The following is a 23,439-nucleotide window of genomic DNA, read 5'->3' on the forward strand; positions in this document are numbered from 1 at the left end:
CCAGCCAGGAAGGGGTTAAGGGGCTGCTTGACCACCACAGGGCTCTGCAGGATTTAAAGGAAGGGGTGGGATCACTTCTTCCCCCTTCCCAAAATGGCAGGAGGGTTGGGAGGTTTGTGAGGTTGTGCAGGGCTGGAGGTAGCCCTCTGTTTGACCAGACCAGGGCTGCCCGTGGCTTCTTCCATGCTGAAGTTCCAGCAAAATGCTGGTAAAAGAGAGCTGTGAAGCCCTGGTCTGAGACCCAGGTACTCCTGTCCTCCTTTTCTCCTGGAAGATCAAGTTTGCAAAAAGCCTGGTTTCCTTGGTCTGTTTTTGTGTCCCAGGGAGGCTGGTTGCAAGTAAATACAAAAAAATTGTGTCTGTTTGGGGTAAATACACCTATGTGAGCTATGTGCAAATTGCATGTTTTCCTTGAGGGCCCAGGGAAGCTGTTGATGCAGGCTGCAAGGTTTGGGCATGGGTCTGGATGACAGCGTCTCAGTTTTGGTGGGTTTTGTGTGTAAGTAAGCGGCTGGCACACAAACCTAAGAGTGGGCCGGCTTAGTTCCTGGTGAAAAGGGGTAAATCTCCTTTGGAGAGTGTGCAGTAACTCCGCTTTGACTAGCAGCAAATCTGCTCTTTCAAGACTTGCTGTCTGCCTTCCAGTTTTATACTTCTATGTGTTTTGTTTTATTTTTTGTTGTTTAAAACACCTCTGTCAGCTCAGTGCATTTGTCTGGGTAGAAGATTTTGCATTTTGTTCTCAACAAAAGCTTGCTGAGCAGAAAAATCCTCAAATGCCAGAAGGCTGGTGGAGCCCCACTCAATTACAACACATCTCCTGAAGTGATTTCCTCCTCCAAAGAACTCTTCTGCTATCAAGTATGATTATGTGGTGTCACATTAGTAAGAGCTTTGCAGCTGTGATTCCAGCTGCTCTTTCCTGGACAGTATCCTTTCTGTGAATGATTAAAAAAATATATGAAGGAACAAACAGATTTGATCACTTGGTCGGTGTTGTATCAACAGACAACAGACTGGGAGGAGGAGAGGAGGCTTTAAGGGGAAGTATTTTAGAGCATGTTTCAGTGCTCTAAAATCTATGATCTATGGAAAAGATGAAAATGAATTACATTCATACACTGTTGCAAAATGTTGTCTATCAGTTCATTATGCAAAAAAAAAAAAACAACCCAAAAACAAACCAAACAAATGCTTGGAAAGCTTCAGTTTTTACAACCAGACATTCTCATTTTTCTTCCAGATCTGGTTCAAGACTTGGAATTTGCTTTCTGAAGCCCTGGAAGATTTGGGAGTCAAGGTAGGCTCATGAAAGGGGTGGGGAGGCAGTGTAGATTTTCTCTGAATGAGTGCTGGTACTGACAACTTGCAAATTATGGCTCGGTGCAATCATGGTTAATTAAAGGCAGCCTGTGCTGGTATTGAAAATGCAGTCACCTAATGAGGAAATAGGAAACACCATTCTCTCTGAACTTGTTGACGACTGTTGTTTCTGTTTTGCACTTCATTAGCCCTTCCTCCACACACCTTGAAGTTTGATCTTAAGAAGGAGCAGTGTTTCTTACCGTTTGGTCTTGGATTTTTTTTGGACTTAGAAGCTGACAGCATAGTCAGGATCATAAGTGGTCACGTTGGTTTGCCTGTCTTTGGGCTGTCCCAGGATGCAGGTTCTCATCCCTTGGCTGTCTCGCCTTTTGGCATGCGGCTGGAGAGGAAAGATGATGCCTGAGTACAGGATGGTGTGTTGCTCTGCCAGCTGAATGAGAGGAAAAACTTGCAGGAGCACCCAGTAGAAAACAGAATTTACAATCCACCAGTTTGGTTGTTCCTCATGTAGATATGCTTGAATGTTTCAGGGCCCCCAAAGGGCTGCTTGCAGTTACGTATGTCCCAGTTTCCACAGGTGATGGGTATTGCAACACTCAGACCACCAAATGAGGGCCAAGTGTCTAAAGCTTCCTCTCCTTTGCAGTAGCCATTCAACCAGGATGGAGAGACTCTGTGATATGCCATTGAGGTAATTCTTCTTTTAAACATATATACTTATCTATCTGTGTCTATTAATCTGTCTGTTAAAACAAAAGGTTGGAAAGTCTGGAAAGGTGTTGTAATTTTTGGTATTGCTTAGGAGAGGCTGAGTCTGTCAGAATCAGTCACACCAATACTTTGAAACAGCTGTGTTGGGGATTAAAAGGTGCAAGAGAATACTAAGGCACTGCAGTGCGTAGCTGAAGGCTATTGACTTAAAATTCATCCTGTGCCAGTGAGATCTGCTGGGTAGCTAACGTTGGTGAAGTAAGTGTGAGGAGAGCTGAGACACTGAGAGCTTTGAAATGTTACTTCCTCTGCAGAAGACTAGGTGAGCGAGTTGTGTCTTCAGAGGCCACGCGTGCTTTGTGCCGTGTGCCTGGTCCTGGAGACCTGTGCCTTCAGGCTGCATCTCAGTCGCTCATCATTTTCTGTGTTCTGCCTGTGCCACATACCTTCCTCCTCTTCCCACGGTGCTGCGGTTAGCACTTTTGCCCCCAGCAGTGCATCGGGCACTAATATATTGGTCTTTGTAAACATATTAATGATGTTCTTGTCACAGGGTTTTCGTTTAGTTGTTTGGACAGTGCTGTTGTGCGGGCCCAATCCTACTAAATGCACAGCATCCAAGGAGACACTGAGTGCCCTTGTCTCTTATCAGCTTCTGTAGGTCTTGGTATGGGGTCAAGCCCAACATGATTTGTACCAGCTATTGAAAATGAAATGTCTGTGATGCTCTGCAGCTCTCAGCACTTCTCTTGCATGTGCTGTGGTCTGGTCAACCCCAGATGCTGACCGTGTTGATTCCAGACATGTGGTCTCCCTGGACTTCTCCCTGCCCTGCTGGTCCTGCCCCTGTCTCTGTCTCTACCCTGCTGGCCCTTTAAGCTCTCTCAGCCTGTCTTTTTCCATCTTTGTTTCTCCTTTCCTTTGTCACCTCCCACCATGCAGATTCTCTTTTCCTGCTCTTCATGCTAAACAGCCTTGGAACAATATATCCTCCCAAATAGCTTGAAGCTATCTGGGAAAGTAATTTGACCAGAGTGATGTGAAATTTTTGGTAAAAGATGACTCGATGGAATTGTACTGTTTCAGGTATCAATTCTTGAATGGAGAGTTATCTATGCCATTGCAGTTTAGTCAGAATGTTTTATTTAAGCTTTGATTTCAGCTGCTTTGATTATAGTGGAAAATGTTGGCAAGATAATGCTGAGTCTTCAGAGTAGAACAGAGCCAAATTTAGAACTCTCTTTCACTGAGGATGAGACTTGTTTTTCCAGCAGTTGTAGGATCTATCCAAGCTTTTGCCTAATTTCATTTTCTGGGTACGGTGAGACACCCTAGCAAATGAATACTGTATCTTACTGAAGTTTGCAAAATCACAACACTGTTGTAATTAAGTTAACTTAAGGCAAGACTTTGTTCTTAAAATCTTGTAAATTTAACTAAGAAGAACTGAATTTTCTGAACACCGCTGCTAATTCTCTGCATGTTTGCCGTCATATTTTCTTGAAGTACTTTCTCCTTGGACAAGGCATCCTGTCTTCATTGGTTAGGGAAGCTGAAATTGCCTCTTTGGAAAACATTCTCTAATAGATTTTCATAACATGCTGGTTTTGCTTTCAGATCCCTTTCAGTTGCAATAATATTTTAACAGTTGCTTCTGACAATTGTGGGCAAATATTTGTAGATCTGTATGCTCTCTGTAGTGGATGTTGTCTCTAATCCTAAACAAAGCTCTTAAGACTGTGGGCTTTGGGTTTTCATGGAAGTTGCTTTTCATCATATCTTATATAGCTATAATTTAAGAGCAAAACCCTGTGAATACATGCTTATAAAATTGATGCTCTGTCCTTTAATAAATAAATACGTGATCGCTGTGATAGAGCACCCTGAGTAGTTAAGCTTAACAGCAGAACAGTACTGTGCTCTGCTCTGGGTTCCCAAGCATAGCCTTGCACAGGACAGCACTTAAGTATGTGCTTAACTTCAAACATAGGAGTAGTTGCACTGAACTCAATGCATCTACTGTGGGTTTGAACTAAAGCACTTGCTTAACTGCTTTGCGTGGTTGGAACATACGAAATTTCCATAAATCAGAAATGACTGCATTCCACCTTTTAGCCCTGCAGAAATTTGTTTTAAGTCCTTTAACACAGGCATTTTGCTACATCATATGACGCAGTGAGCTGTCCTGAAGGCAGCCTCGCAGAGAGCATCTCGTAATCATCTTCAACAGAGCACAGGGAAGCTGAAGAAGTTCGGGTTTAAATTGGTCATCTATGATGCCGCTTCTGAGTGCAGTTGTACGTGAGCCCTCAAGGAGGACTGGCTATTAGGAAAGAAAGGAGCTTGTCTGCAAAGCCCTTTTCTGGGAAAAAGTGTGTTCTCCTGACTCAAAGCAACGTTGCGTTATACTGTTTTAAAAGTGTGGATAAAAACATCTTTCACATATTCCTGCACATTGCACTGGGAGATGTGAAATCCTTTTCCTTTCATGAAAAGAACTGGTGCGGGGGGAGCGGGAGGTAACTGGTTAGCTTTGCAGCTCAGCTGGTAGACTGTCTGGAAGGGAGCCAAGGGGCCTGGGTTCAGTCCTCTGATAAGTCATCAATCTCTTTCTCACCAAAAACATCTGGTTTTGGATGCTGAGTTATGAGCTAATATTAAATACAAAAGTTTATAGCATCACATATATAATATTGTTGATTAGAAGCATCAAGTAAAGTAATTGACCAGAGGGGACTTGGTGTGAGCAGCTGGTAGAGCATCTGGAGGGGAGCCAAGGGGCCTGGGTTTAATTCTCAGGTCATCTATTTCTTTCTCACCAGAAACATCTGGGTTTGGATGCTGCAAAGCTACAGACTATTGTCTCGTGCAAATGTTTCTGGGATCACACTTTTTCATGGTAACGTGGTTCCAGGAACATTTCCATTAAGTATTTACACCCAGCGAATCCTGTAAGAGTGACGAGGAAAAGGTGCGTTCCTGGACCCTGCTAAAATCAAACGTTCACTTCTGTGGAGTCGCGGTGTTTAACCGGATTCTGTATGGGTGCTGTTTTGAGTAGCCCGAGGCATGTATTTAGGTTGACCCTGCGAACCTGAGACACGGCAAGTTAAGGTGACGTCGTTCGCCTGTCACTGGTGGCTGTGGCTGCCAGGGTGCTGTGCAGGGGCTGCGTCCCAGCCTGCTGGGGCTGGCGCTGCCCTGGCCCCGGCTCTCAGCAGCCTGGGCACTAGGTGTCAGAAGAGGCTCAGGCTTGCGCTGGCTGAAGCCTGGTGCCAGTCCCACGCCTCCGAGCTGTCACCGGCCCCGGGGGCTGCGCTGCTCCCACAGCCCCCCGCAGCCCGGGAGTTACCGCTGAGGGGACCAGGAGGGGCATTTCTCTGCTGTCTGAAAACGCCTTGGTAGAGGCTGCAATGTTGGAAAAGCAAAAAGCGAGCTCAGGTTTAGAGGAGGCTGTCGCTGCTCGCTGCTTGTCCTTAGCTCCTTTCCCCCTGTGATTGCTCCATCACAGCGGGAGGGTGGAGGCCTCTGCTCCCTCTGGGGAACCAGAGGGGTAAATACTCCCCAAGGGAAAGGAGGCCAATTCCTAAAAACTGCCTTTTACCCATACTGCAAAGTCCTGCCTGGATTTCCCAGGCAGCGGTTGCTGTTGGCAAGCGGGGGGTTGGCTCTCACCTGGGGCAAGCTTCATCCCCTCTGGTAACTGCAGCAGAGTGACACCGGTTAGTATGAGCTGAAGATCTGGGCTCTGTGAATTAAATCAAGGAGTTATTAATAACTTAGCAATGAGTGTGATTTGCAGGTGATCAACTAGGATGGAGGTATGGCACACAGCTCAGGAAAACTTGGGTTTTACACCATCCTGCTGTCTGTCAGCCTTGGCAGTTACTTTTTGGTGGTCCTGTGCCTGCGTAATCTGCCAAGGTCTCTCCTGAGCCAGCGCAGAGATGGCTCTGGACTGATCTGTTCACTGGAGGGACCCGTGATTGTGAACCTCTGTCTGGCTCAATTGCATGCCGGAGTTCAGATCGTCTCTTATTTAGCTACCCTTATTTAGCTATTGAGCAGTGCTAATGTGAGAAGATACTGAGGAGTGAGCCATGCTCCAGTGCTTTGGCATTTTTGCCTTTAATTTATTAGGAAGAGGTACAGCCTGCTCTCCTTAATTATTCTGCCAGAATTCTCACAAGGGTCTCATCTCGGTTTTGGTTAAAGAAATAAGTGGCCAAATGGAAATAAAATATTAGTCTACCCAAGTTTACCAGCTGAAATGGTTTAGAACATCATTACTAGGCTAATTCCACCATTCCTGCCCCTTCCTCTGAATAAAAATACCATTTAAAAAAAGAATCAGAATGGGACATTTCCAGAGGAATATTACATTTCATAAGTATGGATTTTAACAGCCAATCTCAACCAAACAATGCACTATATGGTGCCAGAAATAATAAATCAGTGCAGCCCTCAGGACTGAAATGGAGAATTCCCTCTCCCCTTGTAGCTCCTTGGAACTTTAATCTGAAATATGCCACGAATCAAAGGATAACTTATTGGTACACAGGAATTCCCATGCTTGGTCAAATCTGATTTCCACAGAGTCTAGCACTTTGCTGCTAGCGGTGGCCAGAACCAGATGCTGTAGAGAAAAGACCAAAAGGAGTTGTTAGTGGAAGAATGTTTGCAGTAACATGTCTGCAGACAACACTTAACTTTGCTAACTTTCATCATTTAGGAGGGACTTCAATGCACCTGACCTTAGCCATGTAGAAATTGCTGCCTGGTCCTGCAGACTTCCTTGTTAGTGGAGAGAGGCACAGGAGTCTCCAGAAGGCAATTCACCCCATTCCAAGATATATTAAGGCTTGTTATTGATTTGATTAGAGAAAGCCTTAATGTTGTCTGAAGATAAGTGCCTAAGCTAAGGCACAAGGAATCCTAGTGACCTTTTTCTGCCCATGAGGGTGGACACTTCTGTCATAGCATCCTTCAAAGGTCTTAGCTATGGAGGGACACACTCACCTCCAGATGATTTCATCTTACTTAAGACTGGGAGGGGAAGTGATCCAGTGGCTATTGCCCAGGGCTATTGCTCTGTTTCTTACACAACTCCTGTATTCTATAATTTGGGGCAAATCCAATAGCTTCAAGGCAGTTGGGAGGCAGTGAAAATGGTCGCAAACAAGGCAATTCTTTCTCATGAAGGTTTTGCAGGGTGGGAAATGCCCTTCTTGTGCCTGGTCCATCTGCCCTGCTCCTGGGAGGATGTTCTAAGGGTTTTTTCCCTGGTATTTTATTTGTTAATCCCTGATCCAACCCTGGCTGTGCTTCTGGGGTTGAGCAGTGGGGATAGTTGGTGAATTTGGTTTCAGAGCTGCTCTTGTAGATGTGTCATTCCTCAGTTCCTCTAAAAGGCCCATTTTTGTATAATGAGAAAATTCAAATAGGATATGGGATTCACCTTCACTATGCATCATTCTGTGTACGCTTTTAAGAGTTTCATAACTGTAGGAATTTGAAGTGAAAGAATCATGATTTTTGTGATCTCTTTGTATGATGACCTCACCAGAACTGAAATAATTCATGCTGTTAGTTGGGAGTTGTTTCTCAATCTGCCTGTTCCCTTCCTGCTTTGGCTGAAATGGTGCAGACAGGGTATTGCACCAGGGCAGGGTGTACATAGAGTGCATCGTATGACTTAGTGCTGCTCTCGCTTGAATTTCACAGTATTCATCTTTAGTTTGCTTATTTTGAGCACTGGACAGTGATTTTTTTTTTTCCAGAGCTGCCCACAATGACTGCAGTTTTTCTGAGATATGCAATTCGTTCAGGACTCATTTACTTCCTCTGTTTTTCACTATGCTGTATTTGTCAGGGTGAAATTTGCTCTTTATGAAAGAGGGCGGCTGTTATTTTCTCCTGACTCACCTTCCTGTATAATTATCTAGCTCCGATGCGCCCCGGGCTATGTAAGATCTCAGTATTATTGTTATTAATAGCACTCCCCCATCCCAAGCATGTACATTCGCAGTGACTTCCCAATGTATGCCAGCAAGGCCAACCACAGAGTCAACGGGAGGACTCTATTATACATGTGCTTAAGTGTTTGCAGGCACTGAAGCTTAGATTTTCACAAGCAATTAGTGATGTTGTGTGCCTCAGCTTTGATGCCTCGTTCAACACATTTTAGACGGGGCTGTTTATTGCAAAGCGCTGAGCTCTCGCCCTTTGAGCCCTGGGCCCCTTTCAGGAGTCTGGCTGGGCAGCCCGAACTGGAGGAATTTGCTGGTCAGTCAACTCTTGGATTAAGAGCTCTGGCTGGGAGCTTGTCAAACGGCGTGTGTCTCTACCTTGGATGGACTGAATACTAAATGAATTATGATACATACTCTTCCCCCTCCCTTGTCTTACAGTATACATCCACAGTTCTTTTCTGTATCTATATTAGTGCTGATCTCTTATATGATCCCATGTGCTTTCATGGGACATAGTTGTCATTTAGCATCCATTGTGGTGTGCTAACCTATTTCTGTCCCTCTCTGGACAATATATTATGTCTGTAGATATTTATCCCTATTTGAAAAAATAAATATATATTTTAAAAGCAGTTGTGTGGAAATGAAGTACTGAGTTTATTCTTTTCAGTTACAGTATAAAAGTACCACCTAATCTATCCTTACAAAATGCTGCTTGCTTGTTGGCCTGGAGACAATAACTGTTTGGGCAAATGAATAAAATACCTTTTATTTCAGTGTATATCCTGCAGGTATGTCTTAACAGAGGAATTTCCGTGATAGCGTTGCCAGGCTGGTCTAAGCTCATGTTCAGGGCTGGATGCCTGAACAGTTTTGAGGTAGGCACATCCTTGTTCAGTTAGTATGAGTTTTATACTTATTTAATTCTTTTAAGTGAAGAAATCTTGGGTTAAGCTTAGAATGGGAGAAGGATTAAATGGCTTTTGAAGAGGGGAGTATTGGCTGTCTGCTGGGAAAGGCAGTATAAAAGTGAGACCTGGGCTTGGGTTGCGTTTTGATCAAGAGCCAGTTTCAGGTGCTAGTGAATAGCATTTGAAAATGGCACTTGTACAGCTGATTGTACAGTCTGTGCAGCTTAAGCTAAAATAATAAGGCCCAGGACCATGCAAATATTTCAGTGGGATTTGGAAACCTGAGCTGGATCTGGGCCCGGTGCTGTGGTGAAGAGCTGGGGCTGTCTTGTGGCCCAAATGGCGGGAACCCCTCAGGGGATTGTGTTAGAAATATAATGAGCTATGTTTGATCATGGATTAACTTTGGCTGGCAGTTAACACGTCAGGCATTTTGGCAATGGTGAATCCTGTTCCTTTGCTCCAGTCCTTCTCCTTAGGGCAGACTTCAACAAAAAGTGAATTCTTTGTGTGAGCTGAACTCTCTGGAAGACTTAAGGGCCTGTGGTTCAGATGCAACTTTCCCATCAGTGCCCAACAGATGTGTTATAAAGTGCTCATGAACTATGTAGAAGTGCTGCTGTTTTGAACTCCTGCAAACAGTCAACAGATTCACATGGGAAATTAAATGAGTGTAATTTTGTGGAGAGATACTGAATGCGGCTGCTAAATGAGCAGCACAAAAATAAAACACAACCAACAAGGGCTGTTTGCTGGAGCAGCTGGGGAGGGGCATAAATGACAACTGAAGGATATGATGACTTGTAAATTGGCTCCTCTGCTTAAAAACTTGTCTTCACTTTAGAGAATTCTTGGCATTTAGTGGGAGCCCGCAGGGATGCCTTTGTGGTGTGGAGTGGTGGGGAGAAAGCCGTGTAGAGAGGGGATTTGAAAGGCTCGTGGAAGAACAGCATGGGCCAGGGAGATGTAAAGGAACTATAGGTGGGGAAGGGCTTGAGAGGGGTGGAAAGCCTGAAGCATGCTGGGGGCGGTGGGGAAAGGGGGCTATGAGTATAGTTGGATATGATATTCAGAGGCACGGCTGTTAGTGCGTGGCTGTGGCTCCAGGTCGTGGCATCTGTTAGGGCCCCGTCTAGCATATGTATAAATCCAAGCGTGTCCTTTACTGCTTCTTGCTGTGGAAGGATGCCAAATGGTTCCCATTGCGTGAACTTCCCAGGAGCTTCGTGGCATTGTTCCGATATCGCAGGAAGCACAGGCTGTCTCCAAGTTTGTGTAACCCCAACCTCTGCCTCTGCTCGGTTTTGAACCTCGCCTTCATCTATAATACCCAATTAGTGTTTTGAAGTGTGTGTGTGGGAAAAACCAAACAACCTTTCAGGCTGTTGAAAAATGGCTTTTTACTTGAATGGAAATTGCTGCTTACAAATACATTTTCATTTGTAATGCCTATTTAAAATAAAAAAATCAAGTTGTATCTGAACCATCTAAACAATATTGAACTGACCATTCACCTGTCATGTAACCTATAAATCAGGCTTGAATCCTCTTAATACTTTGGGTGTTTTTAATACATACTAAATAAGGACTTCTAGGGAAAAGTGAGATTGTGTAACTTACAGCATATTGACATGAAAAATTTGGATTTCGCTTTTAACTGCTTTTGGTCCAACTGTTTTCTTGGAAGCAAAAGTCAACATTTGAGCTAGGGCTCCAAAACTTGGTCCTATTTCTACTACTGAAGCTTCAATTGTGATCTTTTATTCTACTGGATAGCTGTTAACAAAACCATAAATTTCTGTGTGTTTCAGTATAGTTACCTCTGACTTTGGGCAGTGACCGGGAGAGGAGCGATGTGTCCTCAGAGCACAGGGTGTTTCTTGAAAACATGGTAACGATTGCCTAGCCTATGTGATACAGGCTTTTTCATTCACATCCTATGCGAATGTGTTCTCTTCCTTGCTGGGAATACCCGCTTGACCATCTGGTTTATGTTTGCTTTGCTCCTGCCGACAAGGAGGAGGACGTTTCGGGAGGGCTGGGGAGGAAGGGTCTTGCGGGAGTCCCGTTCCTCGTGTAAGCTAAGCCCCATCAGCAACGCGCCGGGGGGCCTGCAGGCGCTTCCCGCTGACCTTGCGCGGCCTCTATTAGCAGAAGCAACCTGGCACCCAAAGCGCGGAGACTGCGGTATGTGCTGGCCCAACATCTGTTGATAGTATGGGCTGTGTCATAGGAAGGAGTGCTTTAATCACATAATGAAAGCCACATTCCTGTAATTGTATAATATACGGACACAGCTTTGTAACGTCACTTGTCTGAATGTGATACAAATTGGATGCAGAAGCTTAGCCTCTTTGGCAACAGCTTATTTGAGGATTATTATTTTTATTTATAATAGAATTTCAGTTGACTCCCTCATTTGAAGCCCTTGTATTTACCTTGATATTGCATTGGGATTAACCCCTTAAAGCTCTGCTTACCTTGACCCTGCCTGGTACCCAAGTGATTGCACAGCTAATGGGCAGGTTGAGTCCTGGGTCAATAGTATTCACATCTGGGTGGATAATAAAAATATTCCCAACCTGAGCAGTTGTAAACAGCACAAACCCTTGTTCTCCAGAACACGAAGCAACCACTGGTTGATCGGGATTAGGAAGGAGTGTAGTACAGGCCTTTCCAGAAATAAATACTGATGGCCAGAAAGAACAAAATGGAGAGAAATAAATACTGATGGCCAGAAAGAACAAAATGGAGAGCTGGTCCATCTGGGACCTGACAAACTGCAGCAGATGGGCAGTGGACCTGCAGAGGACTTGTTCTGCTGGGAGCAGAGCCACTGCTGCTCTCTGCTCACTGGAAGAGCAGACACACAAAACCCTTGTCCAAAGCAACAGCAGCTTTCACCGTAGTACTGTCATGGAGTAAAATGAGATAGAAATCTCTTCACCTAGCAGCTGATGCTTAGACTCTGGTGTTCTGATGTCAAATTGCTTTGATGCTCCTTTTTAGGATGAAGGCTTGGTTTCAAACTGATTCTTTCTTTGCCTTCTATGAACTGACTTTTCTTGCTGGTGTCCTGAATCCAAATGGGATGCTACAAACCAGGTTGTGGGAGCCAGGTCTGCTGAGAGATTTTACAAGCTGCAGTGAACTTGAATTAAAAAAAAAAAATATTTCATATTTGAGTAGGGAAGTGGAGGAAGACGCTTGATTGCAACAAGAATCAATTTCCTCTACTTGCATTTCTGGCTATTTTTTCTCTCCCCTGATGATTACAGGTACTGTGTTTCTGGTTTAATTGGGGATTTTCCCACCCAGTGCTGAAGCAGACTGAAAGTTGTGCAGCCTTTTCCCACCCCTCACATAATCACCACTGGGCTTTTCCAAGGGGCTTTGGCTGACTTCTCCTTGCATCGTCATCCCATTTGAAGTGCAACACAATATAATTTCTTGAACCATACTGAGGTGTGCACTTGAGCTTCCTATTCCTCAGCTGAAGCCATGACTTCAAATGGGCTCTGGTTTTTGACTTGTTGAATTTGTAGGCTTGAGCAATTCTTAACTTCACACTGAAGACAACAGAAGGGCAAAGCTGCACGTCCTGCGGTGTTTTGCTTGTGCTGATAGCGATACGTTAGGGCAGCCTTTCCTTGGAGATTTAAAAAATTAAATGCTGTAGGCTCTATTTCATAGACACTAACTGGGGACATAGGTACTTTGCAGAGGCCAGAGAGTGAATCCTTAGAGAGTGGGGAAGAGTCTTCCCATGTCCTGACTCTCTGCCCACTGGGCCATGCTGCTCAGCCCGCAGGTGCTCAACCTCCTGTGAGCCTGTTGTGGCAGAGGGGTGCAAATAGTTTTGCTCCTGCTTGTACTAATGTAACTCTGGTAAATCTGCTGGATTGAAACAGCCTGAAATGAGGAAAGATCTGTGGATAAACCTTTCAAAAAGTCTAGGATCCCTGTGGGTCTGAGCTCTTGATAGCATCCTAAACTGGGTTTCAGCAGCCCTGCAGTTTGGAGGACACTGGCTGAATGACCTTGGGAAAATTGTTTCATCTTCCTTGGTTTCTGGAGCTATTGAAGTGAAAGCCCTTTTAAAGAAATATAAATGATCAGCAGGTGCTGAAAATGAACAGTGTTAGAGATTAGTGTTTCCTCTAGCAAAAAGCCTTCTCTGAGGGGGACCTGAAGAAGAGGGTGAGCTTAGCTGACCTCCTTTGGAGCAGACTGGTACAGCTGAAAGCATAAAGATGTTACTTAGACCCACCTCCTGGTGTAGGTGCTTGCATGCCTGCATGCGTCTGAACGCATGTCCACATACTACATGTATATACGTCTATCAGACCATGTGGATGAGATCCAGGCACCTGCATGTCTGTAGCTGCAAAACTGCTGCTTTTATAGTTGTGCTTCTTTCCAGGGAGCAAAGGGTGGTAGATGGCAGAGAAGAAATTTGTTGAGGAATATAGAAGTGGTAAGAAGCAGACAGTGTTTGTATGAGAGTCAAGTGGCCTGAATGTGAAATTTCACTCTTCAGGGAAAGCTCTGGACAGATAAGAAGCAGGATTGGCATGGGAAATACTTCTACTGCAGGTCCAGAAAGCCTAGACCAAGCACTGATGGTATAATATCCATTGAATCTGAATAGATTCCCTTTTGTAATGATGTAAATTAGTGCCATTTCTCAGCTCTTGTTGTTCAGTGGCTTCAGCAAGAAGTTACATCTGATCTCCCTCTGGTCCTTGTATGGGCCTTGCAGATATTTGAAAGTGGTGGAGCTACCTGCTGGGCTCTGGGCAGAGCAATGCCTGCTCCCTGCTGAGGGCTGAGCGTTTGGTGTGCTTGCTGGGCCCTGGAAATTGGAAAGGAGCATAGGCTGGGTAAGGGCAGCTTGTGCCTGCTGCAGCTGTGGTGTCTTGTGCATGGGAAGATGATGCTGTCAGTGTAAGGACCCCTCCGTTCCATCCACCTCTCCCCTTCACCCTGTTGTTTTCTTCCTTTGGGAGTTTCAGCAGTTAAATGTGCTTAAGTAACAGATCCCACCAGCAGATGAAGTTTCTCCCCTGGTTCACAGTGAAAGCTGGTCTGCTCAATCTCATGTCTCATTTGTTACTGCATGGCTTGAAAGTACTTCTAGTTCCCCGTTAAGTAGTGTGGCTGGTCTGATTGTGTCTTTGTCTTGTTCTCTCTTTTACTGAGGACTCCTGGATCCATCCTGGAGAAAGTGCTGTGCCTTGTGCAGGTGACTCCTGCGCTCAGGGTTGTGAGTGAAGCCAGTCCCACTGCTGGTAATTGGTGTGTAACGAACAGGGCCAGGAAACTTTGGTTTTTCTCTGGTTCTTTTTATGTTTTTGTTTTCCCGTTGGATACTCTTTCAGATGGCAGTGGCATGCGCGAGGACACTTGTGCTGCCACCTTCTGTGCTGTCCCAGGGATCAGCCAAGGAACATTATTGTCATGCCCCCATCGTTTCCAAACTGAATTTTCTCAAGCCCAGCAAACTCTTGAAATATTGCTCGAGCAGACCTGCTCTGCTGCATCTAGTTAATCCTTGAGATCACTCGCATCATTGCAGCTTCTCAGTAGTGACCAGTCATACCCTGAGGGGATGCACCAAGTGGAGAGAAATCTGAGCATCTCTTGGACCTTCCACTGGCTTCAGCTGGACTGGGGGTGGGTGCTGGGGGGGCCTCTGTGGTTTGTGTGCCAGAAGGGAGATGAGCTGGTGTACGTCTAGGAGGGACAGTGCCTTTGTGTATAAATGGAGATGTGGTTTGTGATTTGCAATGGCACCAAAATATGGGAAAAACCCTCTTTGTTTTGGTCTGACCCCTAGTGTTTTTTTAATCCTGATCCAAAAAAGTAAATATTCTTGCCAAGTACATTTTAATTTAACGCTGGGCTAAACACTCTGGTTTAAAAAATATATTTAAAAGAATGAAGTTACCTCTGGAAAATTTATCATAGTTCAACTCTGGGGCACCTGCCCCTCATTTAGAAGTGAATTACCATTTGAAATTTAATTTCAGTTTTTTTCCCTTGATGGAAGCATTAGAGGCATTTGACCTGAACTTGTGAAGGGCTTAAGTCAACCTGAAACACCAAACTGTTCATGAGCAGGATTTCATCCCTAGCTAATGCTTGCTTGCTTGATTATTATACCAGCCTGTCCAGTCATGTAGCAAGAGGTCTGAATCTGGACTATGGGTCAATTTTACTCAGGTAAAAACTCATTTTTCTCAAGGACATCTCCTATTCTGCATTGTTCTTCCAGTTTTCAAAATGCTGTCTGGAAGGAGGCGTGCTCTGCCTGGCTGCAGCAGTGGAGGACCACTGTGCTCCCAAATTATACACAGGACTTCAGTAAAAACAAATGGTGTGGCCCCCATGCAGTGCATGGCTTTTGCGGTACTGCAAATAATCCCAGATAATATTTGGAGATCCATATCTTATCCTTCAGCCCCTGAGGGCGTGTGAAATCTCAGCCCAAGTTTACTCTCTTGCTCCTGAAATAATTCATATAATTTCTGCCAGGGAAAGGCGAAAGGGAGAAGGGAGAGAGGGGAGCACATTGGCAAATGCTTGTGAAGAAGGAGACAACGTGGATTTATATTCTAATGGGGGGAATTTGGCTGTGGGACATCTGAATGAATACAATCTGATGAGTTTCATTAAGGCTACACCTCATTCTTTTAATTAACTTCTTGTTCTTGTCCTTGGTGAAGTAGTAATTATTTTTTAATTAGCCCAACACTGCATTGCAGAGCTAGTCAACCCTAGCCTCATCTCACAGAGAGGTGTCATAAGAATTAAGTTAATTAGCTTGTCACCATCCCTGTAAAATATGGATGTGTTTGGCAAAAAGGAAAAAAAAAAAAAGACCCTTTGCTGGTTCAAGGTTAATTAAAAAACACAGTGCACAAGAGTGTCAGGTTGGAGAGAGGCAGGTCCTGGGCTTTGGCTAGTGCTGTGATTTGCATCCTATGTGGGCTCAGAGGCAGAAAACCTACGTATTGCTGGCATAACTCACGGATTCCTAGTGGTCATCTTGCAGCCTGCAGCTCGCACTGCGAGTCAGCTCTGCAGCTGGGCCATGGGACGGTGCGAACCGCAGCACGGGGCTGGTGGCTGTGGATGGCGAGAGCAAGTCTAGAAGCTGCGGCCAGCCTGGGCTGCAAAGCGGAGCCCTCCTGTCCTGGTAGTGGTGGTTGTGGAGGTGGTAAGAGGTCTGAGATCTAAGCCTGTCACCGTACTCTTGTCTGTGCAATTTCTGCAGTTTTCACTGGTGAGCAAATATTTTTCAGGTTTCAGCATCTCACAGAATTTGAGTATTGGACCAGAGGAAAAAAAACCCACACACATTTAAGAATTTGTAGAACTGATCCATTCCGCCCAGTTGTTTTGATTAAACTGAAAAGTTCCGTAAAAATGAACTTTAGGGTTGAAAAAGCTATTTTCTCTGTCAAAGTCCATCTTGGTGAGAGATTTTCCCCCACTTTTTGGCAAGCCCTGGGCCCTGCATGCCCTAGGCTAGCCCCACGGCTCTGCAGGAGGCATGCTCACGAGCGCTCTGGTGCAGTGTGGCAGCTTCTCTGCCTTTCACAGAGAGCCCAGAGAAATTAGGCTTTTTCTTCAAGCCTCATCTCATGCTTATTTGACAGTTAATTTTTTTTTTTTAAAAGGCAATTTCTAGCTCTCCTGATTGAAGAGATGAACTTGAATATATGATCCCTGTGGGATTTAGAGCTGTCTCCTAAATCTCCCCAGATGATAATGGCTCCTCTCTCTTTGCTCCGAGTGAATCCTTTTTTCTAGCTGTGTTGCCAATTGCTGCTTCTCCTGGATGGACTCTGTTCATTAATACGTTGCCCTGTGCGGTGTCCCAGGACAGAAGGATGGTCCTGACACCCCTCCTGTTTGCCAGGGATGGGCTGGGGGTTAAATCCATCCAGGCAGTTGTCAGAGGCAATTCATTGATCTGTGCAACATTTCACCAAGGGTAAAGGACCTCCAGCAGCTGAAGGAGCAGCTGTGAGGGATGGGTTGACTGGACGTGCTATGTGTTGGTTCAGGGTTCACATCAGAGCGGTGCAGCTGATGCTATGGGATTTTTTTGTGATTTACATCAGTGTAAAGGACACCTGATATTTGGCACAGTGTGATTCTAATTCTCGTGTCACGAAAGTTGTGCGCAAAGAGCGGGAAGGGAAAGCAGGAATTTCTTGAAAAGTTCTTGGCATAGGATGGAAATCCTCCATAGATAGAATGGCTTCAAAACAGCTATTTGTTGATTTGAGCTACACTTCTTGACAGTTTGCAGTACTGGTCTGTGGCACGGGGTGAACAGAGCAGGATGTAACGTGGGACTTGGAAGCATCAGTCCTGCCATGAGCAGAGATGGGGAAGGAAAGCATGAAAGGAGCAGGGGGAAGGCTGTGAAAATGGCATGGAAGAAGCAGAGCTTTAGCCCCGAATGGGTGTCTGGAGCTGCCGTGAGCTAGCCTGTGTCAGTCACAGGCTAGTTCAAAACTGCTGCTCTAGGGGCTGGCCTGTGGCAGAGATGTTAACCCCCTCCTTGGCTGTCTCCGGCAGGTATCCCCACCTTCTGTTGCTTGGCCAACAGCACTCCTCTGGCTCCCGTGACATCTCTGAATGACTTTGACTCAGTGCAGAAAAGGCCAATAACACACAGAAAACATCATGCTTCGTTGCGTTGTAGCCATTGGCTTTGTGGGGTTTAGGAGAAACTTCTGTGGAGAAACTTGTACCATAATTTTCTGTCTGATAGTTCTTGAGGATTTCTTCAGATCAGAGCTGAAGATACTTTTATAAAGAGATTTTTGGAATATTTTATAAACTGGGAATAATTTAATGGAAAATACTGATGAATATGAACATAATTTTGCAGAACATCTTTTTCCAAGAGAATTCTGACTCTTCACTGAAAAGCAATTATCTTTGATCAGAAGGCGAAAGCTTTCTGTCCAAAATACAGAATCATTCAGGTTAGAGACCTCTGTTTTTTTCATTGCAAAGTCAACATTTTCTGTAGGCAGCAAGCTGCTTTTTTGCGAAGAATGTTATGTAATGAAAAAAATGTATCTATCAGTAAAGCTTTGACAGAAAACTTATGACCAGCCCTGCTCTAGAGCAGCTGGCCACCATCAGAGACAGGATACTGGGTAGACAGGCCCCTGCTCTGATCCAGCAGAGTGATTTTTATATTCCAATGTAAATAATCATTTAAGAGAACTGTTTGGGGCTCCCTTAAGCTTTCAGCTGGGGGTCTGCAGGCTCTGTGTTTCTAACTCAGCAGAGAAGGCTCTTAGTAAAAAACTGAAGGGGGAAAAAATAATTCCAACAACCCCAGTGGTCTCCTTCAGAGAATAAGGATATTAACTTCGGCTTTAATAAAAACATAATGTTAACTAATCTACTGTGAAGAGCTTCAACTGCAAACCGTAGCAATTTACAAGTGAAAAATTGGAAGGGGACTGAGAGTTGGAGGGAACCTGGAGTCATTAGCTGCAGATTAAACATGAATTAAATTACTTCTGATTGTGTCAATCCATCTATCACGAGGATGGTACCTTTCCAGCATTCCTCTGCTGAAGGGAAGAAAAGGAAGCTTTGGCTGGATTCGATGCCTCGCTGTGGCGGAGATAACATGAGAAGGTGGGATGTGGGGTGCTTGTGAGTGCACAGATATTCTGCAGTGTTTGAAGTGGCCAAGGCTTCTGGTGTCTCTGGTTCTGCCACTGCAAATACTGCTTTTAAAAGTCTGTTTTTGGATCCCAGAACATACATTGTGGCCATGTATCTCCAGGATATGAGAAGTGCGAAATGAGAAGTGTTTCCAGCAGTCAGGTGGGATAATGCTGCATCCCCAGGCTGGAGAGCAGAGGCATCCATTCCAGCTAAACTTCTAGGATAAGATGAAGATCAGTTGAGGGGCAGTGCTGGGATCAGGTCCACTCAAGGCTTGTGTATTTGTATATGCTTCCAGGCATTTTTCGCTGGTGTGGGGCAGTCAGTCATGCAGATACCTTGTGATGTGTCAGGGAATGGCTGTCTGTGGATTCCTCAAGTCTCTGCTAAAGTAAGAGTCACTGGAACAGCCCCCTGAAAAAGACCTGTTCCTCTGACATCTCATAAAATACATGCATTTTATTCGGTACAACTGGTTACATTTATTAACCACATGGATCCTGTTGCAGTGCAGATGAACGCTCAACCCAAAATGACTAGAAAGTCTGAATCAAAAGCCTGTGTCCCATTTTTGAGGGCATCTGGCCCTTGTGAATGGCCTTTGCCTGGAACTGTGCTATAGTAATGGATAACCTAATTCTGAAAATTTTGCCTGCTTAAATTGGAGGGAATATTGGATTCAGCATCCATTCCACTCGGATCTAAGGCTTTCCTTCCCCCTTCAGGATGTTTACTACTAAATATGCAGTCTTGCCTGAAAATACAGAAAAATGTCAGCAACCTACAAGCATCCAAAAGACCATTCCAAATTGTGTGAACAATAAGCAGAAATGAAATCCTAATTGCATGGCATATGGCTCATCCCTACAAACCTTTGTACTCAAAGAGCTGGGGGGTAATAACTATTCAAACAAAGTGGAGGACATGTTAAGGCGATGCCTGTCTGAGCTATCAAGCCTCATTGCTTGCAAGAAACACATAATCCCTTTTAATCTCATTCCTTGCATTCCATGTAGCTGTAAGGCTGGTTTTCAGTAAAACTGATTTTCTAGTTGATGAGCAGAATTGTAAAGGAGCTCAGAAGGTGCTCACAGCTCACTGTAGGGCACAGCAGGTTTGTTGCAGCATTTGCTGCATGAACAGGGAAGAGATAAGGAGCAGAGCTATAGCCCAGGTCCAGCCTGCTGATGTAGCTTCAGGGTACAGGGATGGCTGTGTCCAGGCTTGCCTGGTTAGGAAGTGAATTTCAGGTTGTAGGTTTTTAAATGAAGGAAATGGGAATAGTCTTTTCCCTGTGGGATTAGACCAAGGGGCCGCTTGTGGCCTTGTGGTAGGTGGCCATATGAAATCGGTGGTGTTTTCTGTAACTGCGGTCCCCTAAAAGTTTTCAAAATCCCCCATCAGGTTTAGTAATACTCCCTGTTGTTCCTATAGCTTTTGCACTGGTCAGTAGTCAGCTGAGGGCATGTCTTTTGTTCCTATAGAGGAATAGGACTCTAGATGATGATTTTATTTTAGTGAGGTAAGGCATAAATCTTTTTCTCTGGGAAGTGAAAACACAAAACCAAAGTCATCTCTCACCTGAAAATTTCCAGTTCCTGAGATCTTTGGGGAGAGCTGATGTGGGAAATGCTGATCTTTCGAATGAGGGCGATCCGCGTGTGAGTGGCACTGTACAATATAATAAGCCTAGGGTAGTGGGGGCTTCTCCCATTGGGGAAAAAAAAATTAGGTTGTACCTTTCAGAGTGCTTTACTGCACACCCAGATTTATGGGAATGAGCAGTATGGGCTCCGGGGAGGATGTTGTGTTGCTGGATTAGCCTAAACTTGAGTGGGGAATATGTTAAATCCTGATGTATAGCCACTAAGGTCCAAGTTCGTTTTCATTTAGGAGCGGGGCGGAAGCTGCGGTACAGGTCTACCCTAGTGAGCAGAACCAGCTTCTAGGTGGGGGTTCAGATGAAACCCCCTTGAGGTTTAGCATGTGGAAGCAAACTCCAATGCTTCTATCCAGACACTGTGATGGGTGGTGTAATGTGAATGCTTCAAAGATAGCAATTGTAATAAAAAAAATCATCCACCTCCACCTCTCACTATTTCCCTGTATAGCTCCCCAGAGACCAGTGGGATTTTTAGCTCAGCTTCAATCCTAATCAGTTTTCTTCTCTTTAATAATCTGCTGTTTGAGAATCCCAGACCAACTGTGCTGCTCCTAAAATGGTCAATTGTAGCTGTTTAGTCTCAGTGAAATGAATAGGTTCTTTGAGCAACTCCAAGTTTAGCAGAGCTATTCCACAATTGGATCTGTCTGCAGGACTTAGTCTGAGGTGTTCAGAAGAGCTTGGGAGGTGTGGGAAAGACTTGTGGCAAGTCCTTTTCTTGTGGTAGCTTCACCTCATGCTGTAAGCAGCAGTCTGGGTTTTATTTTTGCTTGCATGGCAGAATAAAAAATTAAATATGTCGGAATTGTCATTGGTGGAACAAATCGAAGTTCATATGAGGGTTACTTCATCCTCTTCATTAAAAGTGGGTTAGTCTCCAACTAAAAATATAATTTGGCAAAAAAGGAGTTGAAACACTCATTCTGGATAATGTTGAGATTCAACATAGTGACCTTCCTGGCTCTTCTCCAAACTGTTTCACTCCTTTAATATACTATTTGCTGAAACTTTATCTTTTTGGTCTGCCCTGGCCCATCCGTTGCTGAGCCCTGCAGATGGGATCTAGTTGAGCCAAGCACTTCAGCTGTCACTGAGATGCAGCACAAACTGATGGGCTGAGCTTAGTAAGGACTTGTTTTAGAGAGGGCTACCTTTGATAAAGCCTTCCTCTGCTAACTGGAGTTGTTAAAGGTGTTTTCTTTTTGGTAGGCTTCGTACCCGGTGTGCCAAAGCTGAAACGGAGTGAAGCAGCCTGGGGAGAAGCTGAGGGTGGGATCATGGGATAGGCTGTGCTATGGAGGGACCAGAGTGCTGGTCCACACCGGGACGTGTTTTCTTCTGCCTCTACATCCCAGTCTGCCTTTAGCTGTACTTTGACCTCCAGGTCCCTGTAAAGGAGGTCACCTGTTTTGAGCTTTAGTGAAGGTTTTTTTGTGGGTTTTTTGTTGTGTGTGTTGTTGTTTTTTTTTTTTTTTCTTCTTTCCTTGGGCAGCAGACTGGAATGAGAAGCCAAGCCCAGAGAGGCAGACAGTGACCTGTGCTTGGGGGGAGCAGCAGAGCCAGGTGAGCAATTTCCTGCTGTAGGAGCAAGCAGGACCGGGTCTCCGATGGGAATAATTCCACTGATTTCACCCCAGGAGCTGGCTCCGTAGTGGCTGTTGTACATTTAGATGGAGTGGAGTCTGGGATGTGTAAATCACAGCCGTGGAATATTGTATTAGCAAGTCTCCTGTTTGGTTTTCATGGATGGGGGGGAAAAGAGGGGAGCGTCCCCTTGTCACAAAATATTGCAGCAGGTGTCACTGATGGGGCTGGGTAGGGAGAACAATACAAAGATAATGACAGTTCTCCCCCCCTACCAAGCACCTCCCTCCCTTTCTTTTTTTCCCTTCCCTCTTTGTCTCGTGTTTCTGAGTTAAGAGGATTTTTTAGGCACAGTAACGAGCTCTCGCTTTGAACTTGGAATATGCATGCTGCAAAGAAAGCCCCTGGACCGTCCTTACTTAATATGCCCAAATATGATTAGTGTCAGACTGTGAAATATCGCTTCCTTATCTCTAGGAGCCAGCAGACAGGAACATTTCTAGGGATCAGGGTCTTTTTATTTTTTTGGCAAAACGCAGACTTTGAGAAGGAGATGGCTTGTGTGCACAGTCTCTTCACTGGCGTGATTCTCGTAAGCCTCTGGAGAATCTCCCTGTTTCTCTCTCTCCCTCTCTCTGCTCTCTTTTGCTCATTCATTCCTTGCTTCATCTCTCAGCATCTGCCTTGACACTAATTCATGATCAAGGGACATCATTTTCAAAATGGCAGATGATTTGAAGTTGAATTTTGTTCTCAGCCATGTCACTGTCTTGCCTACAGCTGAGGAGCAGCCCCTTCGCTCCTGCCCCCCATCAGAGTTAGACGTGAAGAGGTGCTTCAAGAAGATGCCCTTGTTGCAGGAACTAATTATTTGGGCCATCACACAGGCTGCATTGTTGCTGTTTATCTGCTTTGACGAGAAAAAAAAAAAATGCCCAACCCAATTTATTTACATATTAAGGGTCTTGCATGTCAACAACTGCAAACTGTGGATAAAGGATTTGTATCTCCTGTAATTTCATGGATCTGTTCAGTGGTTTTGTTGAGCAGAAAGTGAGAGAGGAGGGAAGGAAATTAGTATTAAAATGTGTTTCCATCCTTGCTTCTTAACTGGCTGCCAAAATCTCCTTCACCGCCCGCCCCCCCAAATCCCAACTGTGTAGAATAATAGGAGAAACTCATTACAAATGTATCACTTCAATGCCTTGGAATGCTTTTGTTTTCAGTTCTCTTTGATCTTCAGATGGGCTAAAGATAAGGACTGAGACTGCTGTTTAATATCTTCAGTACAGATCTGGAGCTCACGATGTATGGAAAAGAGTTCTGCTGAAATCAGACGCTGGATTTTGAGCTCAATCAAGTAAGCATATTTGAAATGTAGGCTTTGATTGTGATCTATTTCTGCTTGCAACTTGGAAATGTTTAGGATTTAATGTATACCAAGTTTAATACTCTTACATGCACCATTGGCCTCTACTGGAAAGGATTAGAGTTCTTCAGTTATAAGTTCTAAACCTTAATACTACTCTGAAAGAATCTTCCATTTAAGTAACAGCATCCA

General features: G+C 44.7%; 1 long non-coding RNA gene across 1 annotated transcript in view; it reads left to right on the top strand.

The window, feature by feature from the left end:
- The first annotated feature begins 1,976 nt into the window (after window positions 1–1,976).
- Window positions 1,977–23,439, top strand: part of LOC148056470 (uncharacterized) — a 98,069-nt gene continuing 76,606 nt past the window's right edge. The window contains exon 1 of the long non-coding RNA XR_015703321.1: window positions 1,977–2,017. This is a non-coding gene — a long non-coding RNA (uncharacterized LOC148056470). The remainder of the gene's footprint in view (window positions 2,018–23,439) is intronic.

Source organism: Nipponia nippon, unplaced genomic scaffold (genome assembly GCF_047370975.1).
Source record: "Nipponia nippon isolate SJK-2023a ecotype South Korea unplaced genomic scaffold, ASM4737097v1 scaffold_14, whole genome shotgun sequence".
Lineage (NCBI taxonomy): Eukaryota > Metazoa > Chordata > Aves > Pelecaniformes > Threskiornithidae > Nipponia > Nipponia nippon.